Below are 18,270 nucleotides of genomic sequence, written 5' to 3'. Positions count from 1 at the left end.
GGGACAAAGGTTTGGGTTTTAATTGGCATTTACACAGAGAGGGGTATTTGACCTGTCCAGCAACAGTCACCAAAACAATGTGTTGAATTATTTCGAGATCTTCAAGGAGCTTTAAAGAGCTTGTAAATTGTGCTTTTGCTGCAAAGTGAACATTTGCATCAACAGACAGCCTTGATAGGACCTTCAGCAGTGGTTTAGTGTCTGCCCTCTGAGTTACGCTGCTTCTTTGGTAGACTGCCAGCTATAGTGACTCGGAATCGGAAAGTGATGAGACAGTCTGAGCCGGTTGAGGCCAGCTGGTTAGCATGCAAACTCCTGCTCTTTGTTTGCTCTTGGATGGTAAGTAAACAGATGTTGATGTTAGCTGTGTAGAAATAGCCAAAACTTACAAATAGTCCAATTAAAACACACAAGCCCAGTTTACAAAACAACAAAACAAAACAGAACAGGAAAGTACCGTTTGCCGTTTTAAGTGAAAATGCTGTGAAACAAACACCAAGACGCACGGAGAAGTTTGGGCACTTTATCACAAATAATTATTCATTCAGACATTCAAAGTGCTGCAGTAAAACAGTAGCTTGTTGGGGATTATCGAGAGGACAACAAATGTATTTGATGTTTAATAGGATATAGGAGCTGACAGACTTCAAAGGCTGCTGCTCTCCATCTCCTACAATTCATGTGACAACATTAGAGGGAAACGCTAAAACGAGACATTAATGCAACTTAAGACTGTCACACACTTTGAAGGATAATCACTGAATTATTTTTCTCTTTATGAATATAAATATTTTTACATATATATGGATTAAGATGTGCTTAAACCCCCCCGCTCCCAAACTAATCCCCCGTGTTTTAAATATCTCTACATTCAAATGACTCAGCTCGACTATAGTTGTTGGTGATGTTAACTAAGTGCGGTGGCTGTGATGGGCAATACCTTCTGCCAGTCCGGGCTGCGAAAGAGAAGGCAAAGTCTGTTTCGCATTGGCTTGGATTAAAGCGACAGAGGATAAATACTCAGCCCGACACTAAACACGTGTAATCTGGGAAAAGATTCTCATCTGCATAGGTACAGCTACGCCCAAATCCTGCTTCCCCTGCCCTCTTTCTATAAAATGACAGCATGCTCTGAAATAGACTACTTAAAATAGCTCTTAAAAAAAAAAAAAAAGTTATATAGATTAAGATTTTTTCTTCTTCTTTTCAAAATGATTTTCTCAACTACACAACACCTGAATGCAACCTCACTACAGCAAGTTTCCCAACGTGGTCGGAAGCATCGCAGAGACAATTGTGGTACTTAGGGAGTCAGACTGTGTTAGAATGAGAATATCTTTTCCAGTGGTTTCACTTTTTGCCTCCTGGGGCTCTCTTCAATCAGTCTCCTAATTGTCTGATTATCATGCTGATTCTAAGCAAAATACATTTCAGGGGGCCATGAAATCAACAGCATCTGGCTCCGTCAACTGAAATAATTTTCCCCCTTTTATAATGATGATATTGTTTCGAGCAGCCTTCTTGCCCACGGCGTGTTTATATACGTGTGCATCTTCTTTCAGGATAGGGAATGCAAAACCACAAAGACTTTGACAGGGTTCACACACACCTGTAATTCGGTTTGATTTGGTCGTGTTAATGCTGTACCCTGATTACAACATCCTGAAGACAATCCTGATCTGATGGGGATTGTTTAACCTGTATTAATAAGCCATATCGTCGAGCCGGATGAGGTGCCCCGTGCTTCAGGAAATACAGCATCAGACACGTCTTCATCCATCAGCGGAAACAGAAGTGTGTTTGAACTGTGTTTACTGTGGCTGCCACACTGCCCGGCTGAAGTAGAAAATTAAATTATACGTTTGTGACCTGTTTCTGCACATTTGCATCATCACCATGAATCTGTGTGTTTAAGACTGCGCCACAGAAACGGTGCACAAGTACGGCATTTTATAATTTTGAATTTATCACTAATCTTTTTTGCTTCACTGTAGGCGGGGCCCATAATGATTGGTTGTTTAATTGATTAGAAAAAGACATTTATCAGGCAAAAATTTCATACATTCCCTGATGTTAGTCTCATTGTTTTGTAAGGCTTTACTGACCTTTCATTAACAAATGTATTTTGATGATGACACTGCATTACTGCTGGATTTCTGTCGCTGTCTGTGTCCGGCTGATGAATGTTACCTTTCTAAAAATATTTTGATAAATAATTTCTCTAAAAAAAAAAACAAAACAACCTGTGGCTAGTGACATAACATTCATCTCCTGTTTTATTCACACACACAGGGAAACTCAATCAGAGGGAATGAAGTGGTCATGTAAACAACTTAAATTGAATAAGACCTTGGCTGGAGTTGAGCCAACAGTTCTTCCACCTAATCGCAGCCACTGATGACACCACAGTAGGCAAAGCTCTCAGAAAGGCTGAAAGGCTGAAAAGCTGAGAGAGCCGCCTCGGTTCGTTCTGGTAGGGATGCATCACAGGCTCCTGTCGCCCGCTGCTAATAGCTAATGCTGCGGCCACCTGCTGAGTGCTAACCCACTGCATTACATTTCACAGCCGATTTAAAACACAAGACAGCAAAAAAGAAAAAGAAAGAAAAAAGAAACGCCACCCTTGTTACTCCCCGGTACAGACAGGGCCAGCCAGAGACACGAAAACAACGAAAAGACACTGTTGACTTCTCACCTCACCCGAGAGGAACAAATACAAACATTTTCCGCCCATATATAACAATCGTTTGTTGCCTGCAGAGTTTCTCAGAGTCGAGGTAAGCAAACAACCAAGTTCAGGTAAGAACAGGCAAACACAAACTGCGCAGAAGTGAAGTAGTGACACAGAAAAATCTGTTTTCTGGTTTATAACAAAGCTGTGAAGTGCTCCGGAGGCCTGGACACGAATTTACATTTTCTCCTCTGCTCTTTCTGCCTTATCAGACGGAAATATCCGAGAACCTGTTGTAAGGGATGCTTAAACGGAACAGCTACTTTAAAGATACAGTCTACACTGGGAGCGTGCTCTGGAAGCATTAAAATTAAGTTGTTGGGTTTTTTTTATTTCATATTTTATCACTTACGGACTGAGGCTCCAAAGATCGAAGGGTTTACATTGACTGTAAAAGGGAAAGAAAAAAAAAATCAATAAAATCTGACTGTAGTTGCATTAAATGTAACTGAGTGGTTGTAATGAGTGGTAAAAGTTGGACAGATTGCATTGAAGTGTATGGAAAATGTCCCTACTTCTCATTCGATATATTATCTGAGTAAACATTTTCCTAATGAGTTTATGGTCTCAGTCAGTTCTCTGATACAACACGATATCAATATTTTAAAAATGATGGCCCCATCTAGACAGACCTTTAAGCTGGGTATGAATCTGGACGTGGCTTCCCTTTTATTCTTCCAAAGGCCTACCATAAATATTATTTCTTCTACTTACAAAAACTCCAAATGGCCACATCCAAATTAAAAAAACTTACATGGTTCATGATGTCAGCAACAAGTGTTTGCTCTGCTGGAAACGCAAATGTCTGCGTGTTTACACAAAGCTGAATAAACCTTGCAGTTACTCTCCGTTATTAGTTTGAAGAAATCAGATTTGTTCCACAAATTCAAAACTGCAAATGTGCTTATCTATAATCTCCGTAAAATATCAGAATAAATTTAAGTAAAAAGAGACATCTGAGTTTGTTTTGAAACAAAGAACAAAAACAACAACAACAACAACAAAAACTTCCTGCTTTTCAAGCAGATATAATCCATAATTGTTCCACCACATCCAGCCACAAGCCGGGTTCTGGAGCTCAGCGCTGTCTGTAAAAGCAGTTTTCTGATTCACTGACATTGATAACAGTCAGCATGGTCAAAACTGCAAAAGTGCATTTGATTGATCTGTACCTGCTCTATAAATAAGTGCTTTTCGCCTGGAGTCTATTGGGTGATTTGACCCAGTTCACTGTTTGTGAAAGGAAGCAGATTAGTCTGATCGGCTTCACAAGCCAGGCAATCCTCTGAATGTGTGGCACACCCTGGAGGTTCCACGAAATTGCAGGAGATAAATAGGTTGGAGAGAGGTGCCAGCGATTCGGGGGTTTAGCCAAGCAGACAGTAGTATTTCCACAAAGCCATCTTACTGGAAAATACATAGGGGATCATGCCTGAATGGATTATTTTGGTGGTTACTTTTTTTTGTCCTCCAAAACTGTCTGAGACCTTTTCAACTCTCATCCAACAGTAAGATTTGTGACTTGCAAAGGCCATGTTGTGATTTTTTTATGCATTTACTTTTCTAAATATCGGGTTTGTTTGTTTTTTTTGCCAAATTAAAATCCCTCCACCTGCGATGTGATGAAGTTTCTGTCGAGCCGCATAATAACTTTTGGAGATGTAAGCTGCGTTGCAGAATCTGTATTTCTCCCTTGCCTTGCTGACCCTCAGAAGCATTTTGAGCCAGAAAGAAATCCAGAGTTTCTCACCAGCAACTCCACACAGCCTCACACCTGCTTCTGCGACCTTCAATCATCCCGGAGCCAGACTTAATTGCACTCATCTTCATAAATCTCATTTCCCACCTGCAACTCCTCTACCTTACAACTTAACCGGTTTTACTGAAATTCCACACTATGTACATTTGAGAACCTCCAGAAGCAAAAGATATTTTCTTCTGCAAGTTCACCGGAGCTCATATTCCTATTCCAACACCTGCGAGATACGACTTTGATCATGTAACATTACCCAAGGATCCTCGGCAGAAAACAACCTTGAGATCATCTATCATCATCACAAACCAGCTCCATAGAAAAGACTTCCTTCAACTTGTCTTCTTGTCAAATTGACACCTGAAGATCTGAGGATCAGCTCTCTTTCTTCTTGTCTAAAGTGATGAGAGTCAGAGTAATTTAGTTTTCAGGCTACAGGCAGTACAACTGTCTGAGTAACAATAAATGAAGGTGCACGCTTGGAAAAACTGAGGAAGAAATACTTGTCTGTCAGTTGGACTTGTGTTCCAGGGTGCCAGGGCAGCTAAATGCTTCTGTGTAAACAGTCCAGAATCACAGAAGCACTCCAAAGTCAAAATTAGGCATCCAAAGCTTCAAACTATGACTTCCATTTTCTCTCTGTCATGTACATACAAATGCAGAGACACAACAAATGCTCCGGCTTTGCATTTCAATCTTTTTTTCTACACTTGTGGGTAATTAAAAGCAATAAGCAGCAGGTTTTTAAACACAGATTAGGCCTGAAGGTAATTAGGCCCATTGCAGTAATGACTCCCACTGAGTTATGTGGGCAGGATGGTGTGTCAGTCACTCCCACCCACCATGTCTCCAAAAGTCAACAGCGACTTGTCCTTCCAGTACACTACCCTCCAAACACCATCTGTCCTAGCCCTCAGTTCTGATTACCTCAACTCCAAAACGCACCACTCCTCACACAGCTCGCCGAGGCAAAGGTTTTCGAGATGAGAGTGGGAGGCCTCTGATGGTTTCATCTCCTCGTGTTTACATGCCAAATTAAACAACCTTAATTATATCTGTGAGGGCGGAACTCTTTCTGATTTTTCTTTTTTTCTTGGGTGTCAAATTAGAAAACACGTCTGCACTCGTCAACCCCGCTATATGTTGTTTGGCTGCTTAATGAGAGCTGGGTGGAAGATAGAAAATGCCCCATCTGTTGTGTGTTTAATGGCTGGATTCTTGAGTTCTCATCATACAGCGGGATTGCCAGGATGAAGCAGACAGCACCCATCTGCTGGCCACTGCAGGGAAAAAAAAACACACAGTTTTTCAACTTGCATCAACATCATCATCTCTCTCCTCCTCTGACTGCAGCACTGCTGCACAACATTTAGAAAAGGGTCTGTCAAAATGGTGTATATGAGCTGGAGAGGCCCGCCTGATGCTTGGACTTCGTTATTCATCACAGTGTTTTCATTTTGCTGCATTTGTCCTGTAAATCCTCACATATTCCATCCTGGAAGCAGGAAATATTGGACATTTTGCTTATTATTTAAATACAAAGATACGTCAGCAGTATACACCATATTGTGTTATGTTCAAACTGTGTCCTACATGTCTCAAGTGAGGATCATCATGTGTAAAATTGAAATCAATGAGGCACAAAATCATCATTATATTACTCTGCTCAAAGTCAATAATCAATAACGCTGACTTATGGCCCAAAACGTCTTCAGATTACTTATTTTCCACAACCTAAAGGTACTCCTTGGTGGCTTTGGCCATTAGGGGCATTCCACCATGACATCACCCATTTGTCTTGTGTTTTGTTTTAAACCAGAAGAAACCATGTTTGGACAAGAAGGTGCTGAGGGTTTGATCTGGCCTGCTCTTAAATAAAAAAAAATAAAAAAAAATCATGTTACACTAGCAATTGAGAAAATGGACTAGTTCGAAAAAACATTGACTGCTGTAGCAATCAAGTAAGTAGGAGCCATCGACTTCAGTACATTCTGACCTCGTCGTCTTCGTCCCCTGAGTACAGGGTGGTTTCACTTTACAGCCGAGGAGCTGACATCCATACGGTCTGCGCAGTCGTTGCTGTTTCTCTTATCCAAGACCTTTGCGTAACCTTTAATCTGTAGTTTTTATTATGAACATGACAATGGCAAAGGTCCTGCAACCTAAAGAGCTTTTACTAACCATAACCATTCGTCCTTAAAGGATGATCTTTCAGAAAGCTTTACAGCAGAGTTTATTGATGTAACCATGACAACAAAAGGTCCGGCACGCCACCGCCATGAGGGAGCTATTTCAGGAGATGCCTCCTTTGTGTCACATCTGAGTGTATGAAGAAATGACCTATATGGTTACTCATGCTGGAGGACGCCTTGATGTTACCCTCATCAGTTCTCGTTGCAACTGACATAAAAACAAGAAAAGCAGTAAATCCTCGAATTTAAAAAAAGAATATCAAACCTAATAAATGACTTGAATGATTAAGTTATAATAATTGTTGGTGAATTTTCCGTCTGACAACTAATCAATGAAGTGACTAATGATCTCAGCACCACTCGGATGACCCTGAGCACTCTCTTGCCTTTGGGATGCGAGTCGTTCTCTGCCAAACAGTCACAAGGTGGATTTAGATGAAAACACGCTCATATCCCCCACAGCACTTGCTCCTCTTCATGTCTAAGAAGTCTAAATTCAGGCTGAGGCGATTGGAGTTTGGCAGCCTTCACCATTTCCCACATGCTAAAACATACAAAGCAGGTGGGTTTTATAACAAGGAGCGGGCCCCTGTGCTCTCATCCGCAAAGTAGAGCTGAAACTATGCACATTAGCATTTCATACACAGATAAGATTGCTCTCTCGCTTCCAGGTAGACTCCCTCGTGAGAGGTTGAAGAGCAAGAGATTTGGGTAGTTTCACAGATGCTCGCCACACCGCTTGTGAAGTGCCTACAGAGACACCACGGAGGGCGGTGGGAACCACAACAGCCAAATATGTCACCTCACCGGACAAATAAGGGATAAGATAGCTGAAAAGCAGGAAACGGTAAACATCCATTGGAAAGTTTAGAGGTAAAACACTGGAGCATGTGGAGTGAGCTGGGGAGACACTCGTTTTTTCATTTCTTAAATCATTACCATCAGTGCTGAAATCTAAAACTGCTGCAAAAACGGTGGAAAACAGAGTATTATCTATTCACAGAGTATTTCCAGCCAAAATGAGAATCACGACTTTCCCACTTAGGACAGAGATTATGATTCTCTCACAGTTTATTTCCTCTTTGGCTAAATCACCAGTGGGGGTTTCCTTGATTGTGACTCATTTTGTTCTTGTTGTTCTTTCAAGGCCTCGTCTTTAACTGTGTTGCTCTGGGAGACATTTTTCTCAACGCGCCTCTCCATAGGCATCATAAAGAGTAAATTAACGGTCTGTACAGCAAACCGCCACAACTTTTGGACTTTCTTCAGCGACAGATAAGTAACACTGTGATCGGCAGTTTTAAGGTCATTGATTCAGCATTTGTTTTCTTGATTAATCAATGAATTGCAGCTAATGATGTCATGATGTATTTTGGATTGCCTGCAAGAAAAAAAAGATATGACGATATTTGGTTGCCAGAAGCCATTTGCCTGTGAAAAATCCACAATGCAACAAATGGTCAGTTTGTCAGTTTAATTGGTGCCTTTCTGGTCCAGCTATGGACAGAAGACGGCATTAGATGCTTGTGTATTTGAGGTCTTTGTAATGTGTTTGATTGATTTAAAGTGTGCTTTGATTTCTGCTGTGAACTGTAGAGCTGAATGACATACCTTAAGTTTACAGAGCCTTTGAAAAGATCTTGTTATACCTGTCAGCCATTCAATAAGAGACAAAGATTTTCAGTTTAGAAGACACGTAGATCTCAGACGAAATTTGATGCCGGGTAACTAACAGATTCATTGACTTTTTGGATCAGAATATCTATGAAAACATCTCATGTTTCCGTTGTTTTTGAAGGATGAAGTGGCTATCAGGAGGAATGAAAATAAAAATGGAGATGAGCTGTTGGCTTTATTGCATTTCCAGCGTGCAGGGAGGGCTAAACGAAACTGAATTTTGCGCTGCTCTTTATGGAAAAACGAGGAGCAGGTGGATTATTACAAACCCCCCCCCAAAATACACTCCAAATGCGTTTGAGAGTGAGGTTGCATGGAATTTATTTTGAATATACAGCGCGCTGGAAATCTGGATTCAGAATCAAGATGTCGGGCTTCTGACGTGGAGTTGCTGACTTGTTTAGGTGCATTGAGATTCATTTCAATCCAGCTGTTTGACATTCTGGCACACGACTTCAGAGTCTGGCAACAGCATGCGGACTCACAACCGCATTACTTGGGGCATGGAAGCGAAGCAGACGTTGTTACAGGGTGAATGCTTCAATCACAGCTCTGGAGACTGTTCTGAAGTAAGTCTGCTTACGTACTGCCACGATTCAGCTGAGGCATTACTAGGGATGGTGAGCTAATCAATACTTTCTGTTATTTCCAAATCCTAATGCATGTGCCTTCAAATGGAAAAAGACAAACCAGCATATTGACTCAAACCTGCGTATGGCTCCTGTATAAAAACCTTCAGATGGGCTATTGGAAGAGAATTTGAACATCTTTTGTCAGCTAGTGTTGAATGTTAGAAAACACAAATAGATTCAACCTTTCGTAGAGGTATTCAAGCGGTATTAAAAACCCCATTGTCATCTTAACCGCAACAGACAGGCCCCCGCGGCACGCCTCCCGTCCACCTCAGATCTGTGAATCAGAAGGGACGCCCTGTCCATCTCGAACTATGGACCCCCCTCTCGCTCTCACTCTTCTGAATTGTTAGCATGGTCCAATTAACATCTATCTCACATTACCACCATCCTGGCGATGCACGCGAGGGGTGAGCAGGTCTGACAGGCACGCAGCACACTAATGCGTTATCAGTGGCACACATCAGGGTTCCTCTTTGCACTGTGACACCGACAACTAAGTGACATGACTCTCTCTCAGTCAGGACACCACATGGATTGTGGATTAGAGCCTATATTGCACAGAAAGCAATATTTATACCTCTATATATATATATACCTCTCAGCAGAGCATTTATAGAATAAAATAAGCAACTTGAATTTCTTTATGAAAAAACAGCCAGTTCTAAGCACACAAGTGTGTTTTAAGGCCTCTAGATTCTAAAAGTATGTGATGAATTTCAAACCTCTGCTGTTAAGAATACTTGTTCTGTTGAATGCTGCCAGACAAGCCGCCCCATCAGCCAGCTTCATCTCAGTTTTGTCTTTGTCTTCAATGTTTCGCTTAACTTTCCCTGAGCAGTACAGCAACTGTCAACTGGTTTTTGCTCTGTGTGCATTGTTGGGCTTAAAAGTGTTAAGAGAAGCGCCTGGAGCTCAGAATTTGAATCTAGAGGGGGATAAGTGTGATAAAGGATGTGCCCAGGTGAATAAAATGCAGGCTTTTCCATGAAGAAGCTCCTGAATGTTACCCAAAAAAAATAAAATAAAATAAAATAAAAAACACGTACACCCCACCACCCTGAAGGTTTTAAGCAGAGAACAAAATAAAATCCTCACAGGCCGCCTCCAGGATCGCAGGAAAAAAATGCACAGCGATTACATAAGGAGGGTTCATCCTTAAGAGCTATTTAAAAAAAAAAAAAGGGAGAGTCTCTAAGTCTGAGCAAACACTCACAAATGTGACATGGAAATCCAACCTCAACTAACAGTACATTAACAATTCATGCAGCATATTGGCAATCAAATGGCTCTGTTTTCATGGTTGGCACATACACTCTTCCCATAAAGCTGTGGGTAAATATGCAGACGTAGAATATTCTAATGAACATCCCCCTGCAGCAGCATGCTTCCCCTCTCTTTTACATTGGGCCTTCTTGACATTCATTTTGTCCTGGGCCATGCTTTGAAGCCGCTGTGGCTTTGTTTCCAGTTTGGCTTTTTCCACACATATGCCAAGCCTGACTCAACCTGAAAGAAATGGGGCAGAGCAATATTTCAATTAAACCCCTAAAATAACAGCCTTGATCCACTTTTGAAAAATCGATGCTTGGATCTTAGAAAAACAAGGCAATTAAACATCATGAAAAATATATATTTATTCAATATATTTATGATTCATGAAAATATTCCCTGCATTAAGGTTGCTTTTTTTTAATGAGACAGACAGTATTGAATAATTTCTTTCAGCCAATTAGTGAGGTCAAGATTGTATTCCTGCTATAAAAATGCCCTGGCACAATAAAGCTCCCTTGCACATTGCTGAGTGTTCTTTTAAGGAAATGCTCTGCTGCCTATTCGTCATTGCCAGTGAGAGCAGCAGATGAATCATTCTAACGCTGCACTTGCCCATACAGAAGAAACCCAGGGTGCAATAATGTCAGTCTGATTCAGCAATGAAAGCGTAAATCAAAAAAATAAATAAATAAATTAAATGGAAATGCTGGGCGACAACGGGCCAGAGATGGTGAGGTAACAACGCGGGGCTGGAGGACTCTGAATTGCCTCCAAGGTGAAACCATTTCCTGACTGATTGCAATGTACGCTGACACAGCTGATGAGTTCATGGAAAACACTCGCTTGTCTCTTCCTACCTGTCCTCTGATTGGCCATCGCTGTTTGTCCGGCAGCCTGATATAGTAAGTGGTGCTGATGATGGTCCAAACCGGCGTTTTCGCCTTTATTTCTCCACTATGAAAAGATACTGATTCATTCACTTTAAACAAACAAACAAACAAAAAAAAAACCCTCATTGAAAAATCATAGTTGAGAAAAGAAAGCAAGCAATATTTTAATATTACTGGATCGTTTCAATGTCCCTGCTGAAGGACAGCAGTGTGTGACAAACACTAAAGTCTGTCCACAATTTCTATTTGGGTAAATAAAATGGTAACAAATCAACTGCATCGATAATTGGATATCAGACAAGAAGAGCAGCAGGCAGCGTGATCAATGGAGGAACTGAACTCAAACCAACAATGTCCCTGGAAAATGGTTACTGGAATCAATTTAACTGGTCATCAGATCATGTGGAACACACAAAACTCACACAAAGCAGAATCTAATAAAAGATGGCAGAGAACTGGAGTGGGCTTGAATAATAACATCATTGAATCTCTTAGTCGCACATTAGGAGACGCACGAGTCCTCATCAGTTTTTATGATTCAGGAGACATAATGCCTTTTTCCTGTTTCTTTTTTCCGGGATGCAATTGTTGAATAATGTCTAATTCAGTAACTCCCTGACAGTGGCAGCTGTATGTTGTCAGCCGCTCCACTGTAGATTAGAGAAGCAGTGATGAAGCGACATCATGAACAAGTGGCAATCTGAGCGATTCTGATGAGATTGTGTTCCTTTTTCTTTCTACTAATTTTGCGGATACTACTAAAGGTGTTCCCTGGTTGTTAATGATTAACTTTCCCAAGGCGGGCCACGCCTTCTTCTCAGCCCTCAGCATCCCCTCCCCACCTCTGCATGAGCGGTCCCTTTCGTGCTAGCTCTCTGCTTCCTCTTTAAATTATTCCAAAACAACAACTGCTGCCGCCTGGAATTTATTCAACAATATTTCCTGCATGTTTAATGCTCCACGTGAGAGCTTATTTGTGTGTGTGTGTGCATGTGTGTTTATTCCCATCGCAGTAGCATGTCTGATAAGAAAATTTTAATGATAAAAATTTAGTGCATCATTTATTTCCATGAGCTGCACAACAACACAACAGCGCCGCATTACAAGCAGGGGATTATTTTAACCTTGTTGCATCCTGGACTTGACAGAAGATGGAATCGTTGATAAGACTGATCAACGCTCACCATGTCAAAGCTGTAATTCCTACACACACCTAAATGGTCAGTTTTGGCTGGCAGACAGACGGAGCTGGTAATTTTTTTTTTTGCTTTGTTTGATCTCTGTGTAGAGATTCTTGATGTTTTTGGAGGAAAGAATGAGTCATCTTTATGAATGGCCCCTTGACTGTGCTGGAACAGACAGCTAATATATTTTTTGTTTGTTTGTTTTTTTTTTTTTTGGCTACATGAATTGCTGGCAAAATGTGTAAAAACATCATGGCTGCCATCACACCTTGCCACTTTGGTTGAGTCATTTCTGTCTAGACCTTGATGGGCTCTCACTTGCTTTTAAGATCGGTTCTGCAGAATCCAAAGAAGCACTCCAACAGCTTACCATTCCCCAAAGATTGCAGAGATACCCTGACGATTCACATCCATGAACACATCTTTGTTGAAGGCTCAGATTACCTCATGTCACCATTCGGTTCGTTTGCTGTTTTTGAGCTAAGTTAATGTGTAATCAATAAGTCGACCTCATTTGACAAATGGTTCTGTAATGGCGTTGCAACTTGCCACCTTGCCCAGCAACATACACTCACATATGTACTCTTCTAATGACTGACTGACAAATGCTCAGTTGTTCCCAGTTGAGTTGATACAACACCTCAGACGTAAGGTTTGTGTAACTGGTGTCAAATCAGGGATTGTGGTGATTAACATGTACAGTGAGGCCTTTGCGCCCTCGTCGTGACGTCCATGTTGCACACTGTGATATTCAAACACTATTTGTTAACGAAACAGACATTTTCCCTGAATTGCTGTCTTCAGTGAGATTAATAATAGTGTAATTAGCTCTGTGCCCTTTTCAAACACGAAGGCATGCACAAGCCTGGACAAACATGCATATTATTATATCAGCAAAGAGCATCTGAAAGCTACTAAGGCCATCCTTGTTACTCAGACGTCTACAGTTTGTGTTGGACTGCTGCCAGCCTGCCGCTCAAAGTGTGCATGTGGAGAGACCCTCCATCTTTTTATTTCAGGGAATCTTCGTCATCTGCCGATGCAGGTTGAAGGAGGCCTAAAAAACTTCCCACAGTTGCTGGGATAACCTTTTTTTTTTTTTTTTTTCCAGTGGGGGGGTGGTACATGAGACTGAGGCAGACTGACGCATGTATTATCCAGATAATTCATCAACTGCAGTTTTTATATCTAACATTCAAGCTATTATGTCTGCCCAATTTATCCAGATAATTGAAATCACACTACAGCTAGCGCAATCACCAAATCACAGGAGCTACGGGTTTATTGATGATGATAGAAATGTGACCCAGCAGAACCAAAATGCAGCACTGTTGTAGTAAAATGAAGTTCATTTTTGGCAAAACTCACATCGTTCAGCAAAAGTGAAATGAAAAAATGTTCTGATTGAGTTCTGATTGAAATTGAAATCACCACTAGTATCGCAATCACAATTATCTACCACAACAATCACCATATATAATTTCTGCATATTGTTCTGCCCTACAAGCCATTAATCAAGTGAAAAAAAATACCAACTGTGTGAGGATTTTGATCTAAGTGAAATACTGTTATTTTTCTCTTAGTGAGAATGACTGAGCAAATTCAAGGCAACGCACGTTTAGCTTTTGACATCTTCATCAAAAAACTAAATCTCTCAATAAAAAAAAAAATAAAAAAATCCCCACTCCAACTCCAGTGCAGGGTTCATCTCTCGCTGCTTTTCTGCTGGCCTATGTTTTGTGTATGTTCTATCTTCTCATGTTATCCCCCGACTGTTCCACTTGCCAGTTTTATGACAGCTACATTTCAGATTCAAGCACCAGCTATTATGCTTCTTTAAACTCAGTCAGCCGCCTCATTTCGCCTTAACAACATCCAGAGAAGTGATGATGGCCGTGCAAACACGTACCGTCTCAAGACTTTCAACAGACATCATGCTAAGTTCAAAGCTTAGGTCAGTAATCGTGTGGTGCTGCTGCTACGTCTTTAAAACACGGGGGAAAGTGGCTGATAATGGCTCAGAGAAAGATTGACACAATGGATGGATTTTCAGCAGAAGGCCCTCTGAGCCACCTTTGCTCCACCACTTGCAAATCCTGTATAGCACATAAGGCATCTCAGTTCAGCTCCTGACCTTCTTTGAGGCAGTTCTCCAGGGAAAATAGATCTCTGAGGGCTGAAGTGATTGTAAATAGATTCCAGAACACTCAGACTCATTCATGAATTAACCTAATATCTGAAGCATAAATGACAGATTAACTGATAATTAAAATAATCAACCTGGCTCCCGCCTCCGAGCCCCGCTGGCCTAATGAGAGCACGCCTCTAAGCAAAGGGAATATCAGCGAATACAAAGTCCCCAGGCCCCAATAAAGAAAAGGGGAGGAGAAGAACATCAAAACTTCCCCCTCAGCACACTTTTCTGATCATACATGTAAATGAAGCCGGCATGTTGTCCACACCTGTGTCAGAGCCATTCTGTGAGGGAGGGAGGGGGTTAACATCTTATTTTATCCCCTACACACACACACACACACACACACACACACACAGTAGCCTAACATGCAACTGAATGACGTGACACGTGACATCTCTTTCCAAAACATTTGCAGGCCAGCACCTCGCCAAAATAAAAAATAAAAACTAAAAAGGAAGAAGATTGAAATAAAAATTGCAACGCTTCAGACTGGCAGCCACACAGTCCTCCCTGCGCTCACACCAGAAGCCAATCAATGCAACATTAACAGGGACAGCGAAGCATCTGGCACTTGGCTCAAGCTTCTTTTCCCGCACACGCACACGCACACGCACGCACGGCTGTCAGAGCACTGGGTGGCTGAAGAATTCACTTAAATCATGTCTTTGTGACACACACACACACACCAACCAACCGCTTCTGCCTTCACAGAAAGACTTACAGAGACGTACAGAGGCTGCAGTCAGAGAGCGGACTCCCGTGCTTCCTGCAGTGCGCGTAAATTTCAAGTCTGGCTACTCTGGTGCGGCACACGCACGCAAGAAATCTGTATGTATGGAGGGATGGAAGGACGGGGTGATGGGGGGGGGAGAGAGTCTCCAACTCCCACTTTTGTCACAGCAAGCCCCGTCCATCGGTCCCAACTCCGCCGAGCGCAACAACGACACCCCGGGAGACGAGAGCGCGAGGCGCGTCACAGCCAAACACACTCACCACGCACCGAGAGCTGGGAGCGCGTGCATGTGTGCGCACCCTTTGGGTCCCTTTGCCCCCCCCCCCTCCCTCCACACACCACCACCACCACCAACTCCCTCCGCTCCGCCTGCCTTCTTTTGGTTTCCCTTCAAAATCTTACCAGGTCACAACCTAAAAAAAAAAAAAAAAAAAAAAATGCGCAGACAGTCAAACTTGCGTGCGCACACACCTGCTCACGCGCACCCCAAAACACAACCCCCACCCCCTGTAACCGATTCCATCAAACACAACACAACCCAACACAACCCGGTACAAGGGGGGGGGGGCGTGGCGCACGCACATACAGAAAGAGTCAAGTCACGCGCACAGGTAAAAATGGAGGGGGGGGGGGGGGGGGTAAAATGATAAGTTACACGGTGACGGCGCGTGAAGCCAGACAAACTTACTTCTCCGTCTTACCTGTCCTCGTGCACTCCCTCCAACGCGCATGACCGCTGATATTTAAAGGCGACAAAAACACGCGACTTTGAGTTTGTTCCTCATTTTCTTTTCATTTTTTTTTCCTGCCCCCCCCCCCTCCACCATCAACACCACCTCCACCTCCAACACCACCCACCCTGTCCCTCCGCCGCTCTTCGGTCAGTTCCGTCTCCCCGCCGCGGTCATCCTTTTCCCGGCCACAGCGCGACTGCTGCACGGCTGGCGGAGAGCTGATGCTCTCCCTGTGTGTGTGTGTGTGTGTGTGTGTTAGTGTGTGCAGGAGACAGTACAACAGAGCCGAGCCTGTGTGTGTGTGTGTGTGTGTGTGTGTGTGTGTGTGCTCCACCGAAGCATCCTCCAATCCTGCTCGGCTACTGCGGCGGCTCAGGCCGAGGAAGGCAGCGGATTGGTCGGATCTCACATCAATCTCCGGCTCCAGAGCTCGGACCGCCCCCCCCCCCCCCCAGCAGCAGCACCTCTTTCTCTCCATTATCTCCCTCCACTCCTCTCTTTCTCTGTTAACACGTGATTATATAAGATAGTGATCAGGAAGGGATATGTTATCCCCATCTCATTCTCTTACACAGTGTCCCTCCCTTCCCTGACTCCCGGTGGGACACACACAACATCAGTGACCGTGAAGAACTGCACACACAAAAAAAAAAAAAACACAGCAAAACAGAGAGAGACACACACACACACACACACACACACACACACACAAAACTATATCAAACGTTGCTTTTGTTTTTCCTCATTTCATCCTGCTATCATTTTCCACTTACCTCCAACTAAAAAGTGCCAAAGTTCTTGTTTGGTTGTTTTTGCTGATTCAAATTCTGGACAGGAAGTCACGCTGACATTCACAAAACCTGCACAGGTTAGATCCACTTCAGCTGTAAAACAAAAAAACTGAGAATCAGAAATTCAGTGTGAAAAATCCTTAATCTGTTTAACCTGTTTTTGTCATGTCAAAGTTTTATTTATTTCTTCATTTTAATGGGAAACTGTAGCTGGAAGAACCTTCAATGCCTACTTCCTGATTGAAAAACGGTGGCCACGCCCACTTTCACCACTTCCAGGTTGTCGGGAGCCAATCCCAGCTCACACTGTGTGAGGGCGGGGTCACCCTGGACAGGTCGAAAGTCCATCACAGGGCCAACACGCAGCAGAGACCAACAACCACCTCATATGTTTCCCAGTTGCCATTAAATATAAATTGTTAAGGGTGTTCGGGTTTCTGAATCAGTCAACTGCTACATCCTCCAGAATCTTAATAGTGTCATTAAAAACATACAGTTAGCAATTACTCCAGTGAGATATGCTCTCGCCTCAGATTTAGTCTGTTAAAAGGTTTGTGTTAACATTTCCAGCATTCGATTGGAAGTTTTGTTTTTTTATCCACAAGATTAAAAGGAGTGGATCCCCTCTTCTCATTGGCTGACTGAGTGATCTATTTTAAACAGGGCCGATAAACTCTCCAGATGGGTTGACGGCAGGGACAGCTTTTTTTTTTTTTTTTGTGATCTCAAAAATACAGAAGTCACGATGAGTTATTTTAAGTCGCAGATTTTTACGTTTCTCCTTACTGAGCACTTCAGTACTTTTTCACCTCAGATTGAAAACCTTTAGACTCCAAGGTTTTATTTTGAAAAATATATTTAACAATAATAATCTGACTGGGAGACCAATGCACAGACTCACAATCACGCTAATATACAATATCATAGATCATAGTGTTTCATGCCAAAAAAAAAAAGTAGACTTAACATGAACTTCAGCAACATGTTTTATGAAGACTAAACCAAAGCGACAAAAAAAAAAAAATAAAAATACAACACAAAATAAAAATAGTAACTAAACCAAGCAACTAAAAATTTCAGCCAAAAATATAGCACCTATAATTGTAGGAATTTAATTTTACTTCTAAATATTTTATGAAAAACTCGGCTACATATAATTACAATCCCAAATCAGAATCCAAAAATATGTGTTCATGTGTACTGAGTGCGTTTGAGGTCAAAACCTGATTTCATTCAGTCTGTTTGCTTTCCATTTGGACTGCATCCTGCTCTCCTACACTACTCAGCCCTCAGCGGGACGCTTCCAGCGCCTGGATATTGTCACCTGCTTTCAGATTTTCTCTATTGAAATGAATGTTTCGACACATTAATGCAGATTATATCGCAATCATGCCATGACCATGGCAGGCGTGCTGTAAAATTGGTAAAGCATTCCTGACACATCTACAGCTGGGTGACAAATTTAACGGGAAAGCCAACAC

The sequence above is a fragment of the Echeneis naucrates genome, chromosome 20 (assembly GCF_900963305.1).
Source record: "Echeneis naucrates chromosome 20, fEcheNa1.1, whole genome shotgun sequence".
Lineage (NCBI taxonomy): Eukaryota > Metazoa > Chordata > Actinopteri > Carangiformes > Echeneidae > Echeneis > Echeneis naucrates.
This window is presented reverse-complemented; position numbering follows the sequence as displayed.